Genomic DNA, 10,235 nt, shown 5'->3' on the forward strand with positions numbered 1-10,235 from the left:
TTTGACTTGATGGTATTCTTAAAAAAAATACTTTCATTTGGATCCAGATTAGTAAATTGAATTGAATATCAAACATAAACACCATATATAATGCAGTCACAATATTATTGCAAGTGTTGTTTCCATAGCAACGGTTCTATCATATGTGTGTTCATCTTGAAGGCATGGTTAAATATTTTCTCCTGAGTTTGTATTGTCTTTCCAATGTATTATTGAAAGCTTCTTAAATGAACTTAATTGAAATATTGTAGGGAATATTTTGTTATGGAACATATGAATATTTTCGCCGCAGTCGATATGAACTGTTGTACTGACGGTATGATACGCCGTCTAAATCGCCGAAAGAATATTCTTCATGAATTTAAACTATATCGCATCTGTATTTTAAATGAATTTATTCAGGTTTGTCAAGTTTGTTACTATGGCGTTTCAGTGATACAACAGTACACTACATATTTTTTGATATTCGTTTTCTTCAAGCAAACGAATCATACTCAAGATAAAGATGTAAATACGAACAGGAGAAGGTGGTCACATGAGAATCACTGTTATTCAGAAACTTTTTACTGTGACATGTTTCAGATTTCCGGGGTGTTTCTCGGGAATGTTGTTCGTTCAATACATGGCATAGTTACTAATTTGCTCGGCATACACTCATTAATTTGTATTCAGACACGTTACACCCAACAAATAGTAGCATTCTCGAATCTAGATTGGTACTAGTGTTTCTGAAGTCGACAGACAATGATATAAAACAAACACTGAAGTAAACAGACCACACACAACCATGCGATAGTTATGCAACACCGTCAAGTTGTATAGGATCACCACGCAATGAGTCAGTTTGATAAAATACAATACATTTAAATCGTGTAACTATATAAAACCTGAACATTTCACAGTTACGAAAACAAAGAACATATGGATGATTTGTCATGAAATTTTTAAATTTTCAAATTCAAATTAGCGTTTATGTAAATTAGTTATGGAATTTATGAAACCACTTTAACAGCAGCTCTAAAATCAAATATTTATCCTTAAAAAATGTTTTTAATAAACATCGCAAGCGTAGACGTTAAGATTTTTGTGAAATTGTGCACTGGGAAAAAACTTTGGACCTTTGATACGGAAATTGTCAATGAAGTGTTACTGTTGAACATGACAAGTTGTGATCTCAAAACTTGTCATCGTCGAGATTCACAGCCCCCCCCCATTAATGAAATGTTACTGTTGAACTTGACAAGTTGAAATCTCAAAACTTGTCATGGATCTCGACAATCGTCAAGATCCATAGCCCCTCCTAACAATATAAACGTAATCTAATCATGAATGTAGTCTTCTTCTTTAGACTGGCAATGACACAGACCGCTGTATAAATAATCTGGTTCTATAATCTTGTGTAGACTTGGACGTTGCACCGTACCAGTAGACATCAATTGGCTGCTTATTGCAAGGTCAAATGACACGGAATTGTACACACAGAGTTCAACCTCTAACCAAACACCCCAGCTTTAGATTGCAGGCACAATCTGGAACAAGTTCGATTCCTAATCTTAAATAGATTAGGCAACAATGCATTCAAAATAATTGCGCCAATTTTCCGTACTCACCATACCACGCACAATGAATAGTCTCACTTGCTAACCATTCGTTAGGCACGTGTTGACCCGCTACATTTATAGCGTTTCGTTTCATCGGTACACTTTTACTCTCGATCTTCACAAAATTACCATGTTTAATAATAACTGATCTTCGTTGTGATGTAGACCTAGCAACTAAGTTGTAAATACACACGCAACACTGGGAGATTAATAAATTCGGTTAGGGGGCGCGTTCCTATTGACGTGGTCGAAGTAGACCTCCGGTGGGCTGGGTTTGTCAATTGATTTGAGCTGATAGTGGGGCGAGCGCCTGCCGCACCTCCCCCTAAATCCGCAAAGCGACAATGCAAATATGTACTCATCAGTTAGGCTACTGGAGTTCACAGATTGGCTCAGCACTTTGTGTGCACGACATGTAACTTACACGATGTTACAACAGATGTATTAATCTTCGTAGTCTACCCCGGCGGAATCTAAACTTCGACTCGTTCGGATAATAAACTGAATTCAACGGCCTGCCCAGGACCTGTATTGCACACACGTTGTGTGGGGTCGATCGCTGCGTTAAGGTCACGTTTCACACATAATCTTATTGTGAATAGTAACTATCAAAAATCGCTCTGCAAATGAAGAAAACTTTACGTTTATATACACTTAATCCATATAAACCTTGATTTAGTGCCGAGGGAAATTGTATTGGCAGATGACGATCAACCCGGCATATTATTCTAAATCGTAATTGGCTAGTTATTTACGCTGACATCATAGTCTTGCATGCTATAATGACTTGCAACTTGATGACAGGATTCCGATTGCCTTTATAGTAAAAGGCAAGATATTGAAGTTTGTTTGCATGTAATCAAAACCTCGTGGCCTAACTCGGTGACCATGGCAAGTTAACACACGTGTAATTGTTATACACTCTATTGCATTCATCTTGCATTGTAATTAGCATATGTGAAATCAAGTTGAAAATCGTCAGAGAAAATCGAAGACCTCACCAACAGTCTCTTATACGGGAGTAGAAGAAATAATCAAGTATCTTGTACATACTATGTAGTGATCTGATCCGTAATTCGCGTTCCATACGTAGAAATGAGTTTTAGAGTGTTTATGTTCTTTAACAAAAGACATAATGAAATCAAATTACTGTTAGTTAAGTAGTAAAACGAATTATGCCGAGGTGCGTGATGAGTTTAACGTTGTATTCGTGAAATCATTTCTTCAATGACAACCCTGTTGTCTTCCTAGTGTCTAATCGCATAATTGAGAATGGCAATTGTCTAAAATCAGGATAGTCTGCGTGTTTAAACTCTATAATACTATTATCTGGGATGTATGTTGACAATATAATGCTCTTTTTGCATACATAACTGTATTAAAACACAAACATAATATATTACCGATAACGTATTTTTCTTCAACAAATACGTGTGATCACTAGTCACACTTTTGCATATTCACAAATATTGGTCGAATACCGTCATGCGTATAACCACGTCCTTTGACGCAAGCCTTGAAACATATGTAGTATAACTCAATACCCACGTCCCATCCTCTTTACGATGATTACGAGTCTATAAAACAAATAACATACGCGCTAGTAATGGTGCATAACATATGGTACATGAGTGAGTGCGAAAGTGTTAAAATGAGAGTTGTATCTTCTTATTTTTGCCAATTATTTTAAAAACGTGTCTTTATTAAAATCGATGGTAAAGTCACCATCGAAGAACATGCACAATATGTGTCGGCTAGAGTGTCCATGCCATCGTCTGAAATGTATAATCAACATAAAACAGTTCAAGTGATGTCATGCAATGTCTAGTCATTCCATGGGTGAATGGAAATGGTAATCGCCACTCAAGTACATTACAGTTCGCGCTTGTGCAATTTCCCTCGAGATTAAGGAAATTTACATTTTTGACTGCGAAGGCCATACATTACTCACGGAACAATACCTTTGTAATATATTTATGTGCAAGTTTTTGGGCAAATAGAACTCAAATAGAATGTTTTTATCTATTATATTTTTAGTTTTGTTTTACTGTCGCTGCTTGTTTACTCGGATCTGGTTTAACTCTAGGCTATTTTTGGTATTTTGAAGAAAACAAATGTTTGACATTATAGATTAGACCTTGCTTACATTACTATACCATCTAACATTTAACATGTTACATTCACTCTTTTTAATAACAACAACGTTTTGGAAAATATTGTGTTCGTTTGTGTGTGGCGACCAATTGTTCAACGGTGATAGTAGTTTACAATAGTAATATCCCGCAGTGACTACTTTGTAATAAAAATATAATATATTATAATAAATCGTATATTTACTGAAGCGAGCATTTAAAGAGTGAATTATTGTGTATTCTCGAACTCAATATGACCATCTTATTGCAGACCAACTACCTTGTTAAGCTTTGTTCATTATTCAAGACCTATTTTGTTTATTTCCCTTGTGAAAAATCCTTTATAATTGTATTTGTATTTATTACGTATTTTCCCTATAACATAGGAAATTAAATAAAATAGAACTAGGTTTTTATTCCCAGAGTGGGCACTGAACTATTAGTCATCCGGTATAAAGCAATTGCTAAGTATTTTCCTAGCAGGGTTTTCATTTTTGTAATGTCATTACAATTCTTTACTTTGTTATTGGCTATTTTAGTGGCCCAGTGAATCACCCCCCTTTTCAAGCTAACTAAGAAGCCATACTCGACAACTCATACATTTGGTTTAAACCAGACCTTAATAAAGGAGCTGACTCTAACCAGTAATGTAGTGTATTGTTGGCCTTAAGGTAGAATAAGCTTTTTAATATGATCAGTTTTTTCCGAATTTGAATAACGAGTATTTTTTATTGAAATAGCGGAAACATTAGCAGACAATGGGCATTATTTTGTTTGAGTTATGTTACTTTTGTTAGACACACAGCTTCGAATGCTTAGGTAAATCTGTAAACCCGCTGTCTTGGCAATTAACCAAAGTTAAATAAATGCAAGGCTTTATATAAAATGAACCTATGTCTTATGTTTAGATCTATGTTTCCGCTTCCATTTTAATCAAAATCAATAAATGTTAAGGTATACAAAATTGTTCTTCATAATCTATTTAATATACAAATATTTTCAGTTGAAATGATTATTTTCAAGTAGAAAGGATTATACTCGAATTGATCATCAAGAACTTCACGTTTGGTCTTGTTCCTGTGTGCATTAATTCAACTTCATAAAGTAAGTTAATCTAACATTACATTCAATTGAAATTACAATAATGTATGAACAGTATCAACCTACTTGAATCAAATGTGGTTTTGAAAGTCAATTGTAAAACTCTACCTATGTACCAAAGACAAAAGCAATATTCCTTGAGAAGCTAACGCCTACTGACATAGACAATTTAATGCAAATGTCAGGTCTTATGCTAGCGATCCACCAGGTTTGTAACACTACGAGTTCTTTGCCGATTATCTCCCAATGAAAAGAATTTATGTAAAGCAAAACTCGGTAATGTAAAATACTTTGGTGTGCAGTTGTTTACTAATTAAAGAAATCACCTAATGAGGTATCAACAGACGGCCGTCTGACATTTTAGAAACCGCACCGGACACTCAGACCAACAACAGCACGTTTCAGCAAGCGAAAGATGATATTTATCCCATAAAAATGCACGACACAAATGGAATTGATGACAAATATAGTCTCGTATTTACTATTTTCTGCTCCCCGTATGCAAAATAGAAAAAAGCTAAAATATCAGTATATAATTATAATGACCAGTATGAGCTATGCTTATATATCATATCTGTAGTGCCAAAGTGCAAAAGACTAGTTATCCGTAACAGAAAGGACGGAGGAAATTCTATAATGTAATGTATTATTTGCATCTTGGCTGGGACATTAAACCATGAGGTCAGAGTGATGTCACGTGACATGTAATTATCGGTTTACGCGAACGAAATAGTAAACTATTGTCAAATTACAAGTTAATTTTGCCTAGGTCATGCATTCGGTACATCCTCTGGGCCTGTCTTATATGATTTGGTGTAAACGTTTTTAATTTTCTGTATGATGACATGATGTGCTTCTACTATTCCATAATATACAGCGGTTACGCTAATGTGTCGCTCTCGTACATTTGTTGCTATAGCAATGAAAGAAGCTGATTCTCTATGGGGGAACTCAGTAGTCAAATATCATCTCGGATACTGAGTTCCTTTCCCTGGTAATGAAAGAAAATCACTTTTCTATTGAAATCGTTTGGACTTTCTTCTGAAAGGATAATTTGATACTGTAACGAAGGAGTATGACATTAAAGATGTGACTAGTAGATGTTGTCATTGACGCAGATTGTCTGCACATGTAGATTCAGATGTGACTCCACATTTGTGCGTGTATTGTTAGCAAATGGTCAGATTATCACACGTATGCGTTCCTGATTGGCGCTGACATCTGACACTGCTCCACTCAAAGTTGAGTCATTCCCGACAAAGGTTAACCTAAACGTGACTGCATCAGAAAAATAAAAAGAGTAAAAAAAAAACGGTTTTGCGGACTAAAAGATGGCCGACGCTTAATTACCGACCCGGATTATACGCATGTCATATCAGGACCATCAGGGACGTTCAAACCGTTAGACATTTTATTGATCTGAGCATATCTTAAAAATCAAAATAATCTAATTGGATCTTTTCAATTTACCGGAAGTTGAAATATAAAGTTGATGAATAATCTTGTGCCAGAGGCCAGAGAATATGTTACGGCCTCCAATATTTGCCACATAAAATTTGGCGATCTAAATATGTTCCAAATTATTTTAATTTAATGTCAGTTGAACTTAATATCTCGAAAACACGGATGCCCTGGCTGTATGTGTCTCTATGTGACGATTAAACTAATTATGTTACTGATAAGATGCACGTGCGAATGTAACTACTTGAGTCTCAAACAAGAAGAGACTGTGGCCTGAATGCGCCCAATTGCTTCAAAATTACAATAGAGTTGAAATTACCGACACAAAACGCAGCAGGTGTATTGTCGATACGTATCAGTGACAATTGACAGGAAGACTACTGAGACTTCTCGCGTTTTTCACGGCGTGACTAAAGACATATTTTTTTGAAATTGTCAACATTTTCACACCAGTCTTATTACTTGTATCAATGAGCTTGAACAACGCTAATACAGATCTGAGTTCGAGGCGTGTTGCGCCACTCTGGTAGAGTGCTGTGATTTTGGCTAGCTATCCCCATCGATATTGTGAAAATGGGAAAGGTCGTCTGATGATAAGCGTGTTGCTGCATCTATAAACAGTTTCTCAAGCATTCGTCATATCTAATGGCGTTCGCAGTATGTCTCTATATATTCGTACGTAAAACTTCTTGCATGTTAAGTATATCTGCTCCATAATACAACCCATCGAATTTAATTAATGCTTTCTGTAATCATACGGCGCCAGGACTTAGGTTGAAATGATAGAGCCGTCAGCAACGCCGGTGATTGACACATGTTTTCCTGATGAAACGATTTCCAATTGATGGTAAATAATGCTTTGAGGAGCAGGTTGCAAAGGAAGAAAGAAGTGAAGAAGTTATTGGGTTAATTTTAATTACATGTCCTAATTTAGTTTTTAGTTGACTGTATATGTTTTTAGCAGGCCCCTCGATAAAAATGATATACATATGCAGAAGACAAAATTCAATAATAATCAACTTATCCCTTCAGATGTCCGGCACATTATTTCATTTTTTCCTCAGGTAACACGTGTATTCTAAATGACCATGCTATTTGCAAAGCCAAGTACACTATGTATCGAGATAATGTGTGCTTTGCTCATTTCATAAAATCTATTCACTTTGTGCCAGCAATTTGTAGAATCAGAGGATATCAAATTGGGTATGAAATTGCTCTTCAACCTTGTTATATAATGAAAGATTCTCCTTCCGTTGGTCCTTACGGTCTCCTACTTTGATGACATAATGAGTAACATTGAAAGAATATAACGTTAAATAATGAATGCAGTTCTAATTTATTTTCGCAATGATAGTCAGCGAGAAAAAGGAAATAACTAACAATATACACCACTATTAGATTTTACTTGTACTGTTTGTTCCTTGGGACGCTCGAGTTAAAATGGCCATTATTTGAGATTATCGATTTGTCAATCAGGAAAATAACACATTTCTAAGGTTCAATTGTTCATGACGCTATTTTAGTCTTGTTAATATCACCATTGATGGTTCAAACTGCGAATTATTAACAAATCATGAAATTGCCAATACAAATGATGACAAATAGACATGTAACGTACAATGCGCTAAACCATCATGAAAGCCTACATGTATGTTTTTCCGAAGTAGCCCGCAGTATACCGTGTCGTACTGTGACAATATAGGGCGTGCACGAATCATCCTATATGCATCCGGCCTACTGCGACAACGTTGCTTTATTATTAATGGGGACATATTGTACGCCTAGTAACAGCAGCAGCAGCGAACATCGCCATCGTGGTTTGCTGGGTTAAAGTTACATTATTCATCCGCAAATGTTTTACCATGCATAGACAATTTGCCTGCAATGATTGCGCAATGAAAAATACCCATCCAATATCAACAGCCATATGGGGATTTCAACAAAGTACAAACATATAACATGAAAAATATACATGGGACAAAGTACTTTTACACACATACATAGGTCAATGTTTACAGTTGTACAAAACATATTGTGCTCCACGAGAGAAACAATGTACAAAAGTATGATTTATAAACCTCAAAGTTAGAACCAAGAAGTGTTGTCAGGTGTTTGCAAAGGAGTGAGCCTATCCTGCTTTACCGGGAGCAATAATCTAAAATCTATTAAAGTACAGCATGTGAATGCAAACATTATCACATTTTTATGAGGACTTGTGCTTTTCCCAACAAAAGATCAAGGTTGGTATTATAAATGATAAATAAGACTGCAATATCACATTATTTTATTCGTGATAAAATGAAACACAAACGATGATATTTTCTATTGTTTATTGATATTACAGTATTCTGTTTATCATTTTAAGGACAAACCCATTAACTGACAGCTATTAAAATAAATACACAGACATGTCTGTAACATCCAACTGACAGCTGCTACATACAGCGTGTAAACGTGTAATTCTGTACAATATATTGCAAATCAAGTCTCACAAAATATGAATCTACAAAACAAATTTACAAATTATTTAATTAATATTGGCGTTGGTGCTGAATTGCGATGCGTTGTTTTGCATATTTATTAAATTCTACTGTAGTAGTATCTACATAAGTATTGCATTTAACATCTAGAATAGTCAAAGTTGTTTAAGTATATATTTTATACATTCGCTTCTAATGGATCATTGGTTAATTTCAAGATTGATGGTCGAATGACCGCAAAAAATACTTGTCAACAATGACAAAAATAAAATAAATAAAAAAGATACACACTACGAATAATAAGCTTACCCAACGAGCCAGTCTCCCATCTGATGCTGTGTTTATACTAACCGTGAAACATGCTGATGCAAGATTATGTAAACTATATATTTTTTTATTAACAAGGCGCAACGAATGCTGCTGTATTTTTATAGCGACAATACTGTAATTGTCACTGATCAGTCTAGCGTGAGCTTTAGATTAATTTACGGATGACTGGTGAAATTGGTTGTCATAGAAATAAATAAATGAAACAGGATATTTTTAAGTTTAACAAAGCATTCCTGTCAGAACTAATAAGCGCATTATCTAGTTGCCGTCGTGTTGGTGATGATGCTGGTAAACAAGCCATTACATTATTAAAAGCTTAACAGTGATATTGTTAATATCAAATTATGTTAGCATGGCAATGCGTTTTATATATTTAGTAAAGTAGCATTTATGGTTCGCGCTGTACATGCAGTGTTGTTTACTGGCTGGTTGATAGGATCGTTGGCTTAGTTACTTGGACACGCATATCCCACTCCTGATGAATATTGACCTTATTCATCTGGTACATACATCTACTTGTATGAATATAATGAGGTTATATGATCACACAGTCTAAAAAATGGTTCATATCGTTAAAAAAAATCATGATTGCTTATGACTTGGTTGTTACGGTATAACGTCATATAGAACAGTATGTTCCAAATTGTATTCACACGAATACAACAAGTATTCGTTTAGACCAAAAACCATCATCAATTGTTCTCGTTATTTTGTAGCTACAGAGAAAACCAAATACAGCAGAATAATAATAATTAGAAAAAACTCATTTCCAAAAAAAATACTTATACCACTATTAGTTCAATATTAATGCGTCGAAATTGGGTTGACAAGGAATCCGCCGAAACAATTTCGGATCTAGATTGCCAGCAATAATCATCAACGATTTTTCCCATAATGTTCCTAAATTAAATAGAGAAACCGAAAAAAAATAACCTTCTTGGCGGCGGTAATAAATGTAACTGAAAGCAGGAATAATCAGTCTGCTGTCACGAGGTAGTTAATATAGAAATGTTAATGGTAGAAAGTACACATTTGGAAACAATAAGAACATTTTAATATTATTATGGCATATTTGCCGTAGATCTATGGGCGTTAGACATATGAATAATTCATATGGTCACATTACCTGC

Source organism: Saccoglossus kowalevskii, chromosome 7 (genome assembly GCF_978046115.1).
Source record: "Saccoglossus kowalevskii chromosome 7, keSacKowa6.1, whole genome shotgun sequence".
Lineage (NCBI taxonomy): Eukaryota > Metazoa > Hemichordata > Enteropneusta > Harrimaniidae > Saccoglossus > Saccoglossus kowalevskii.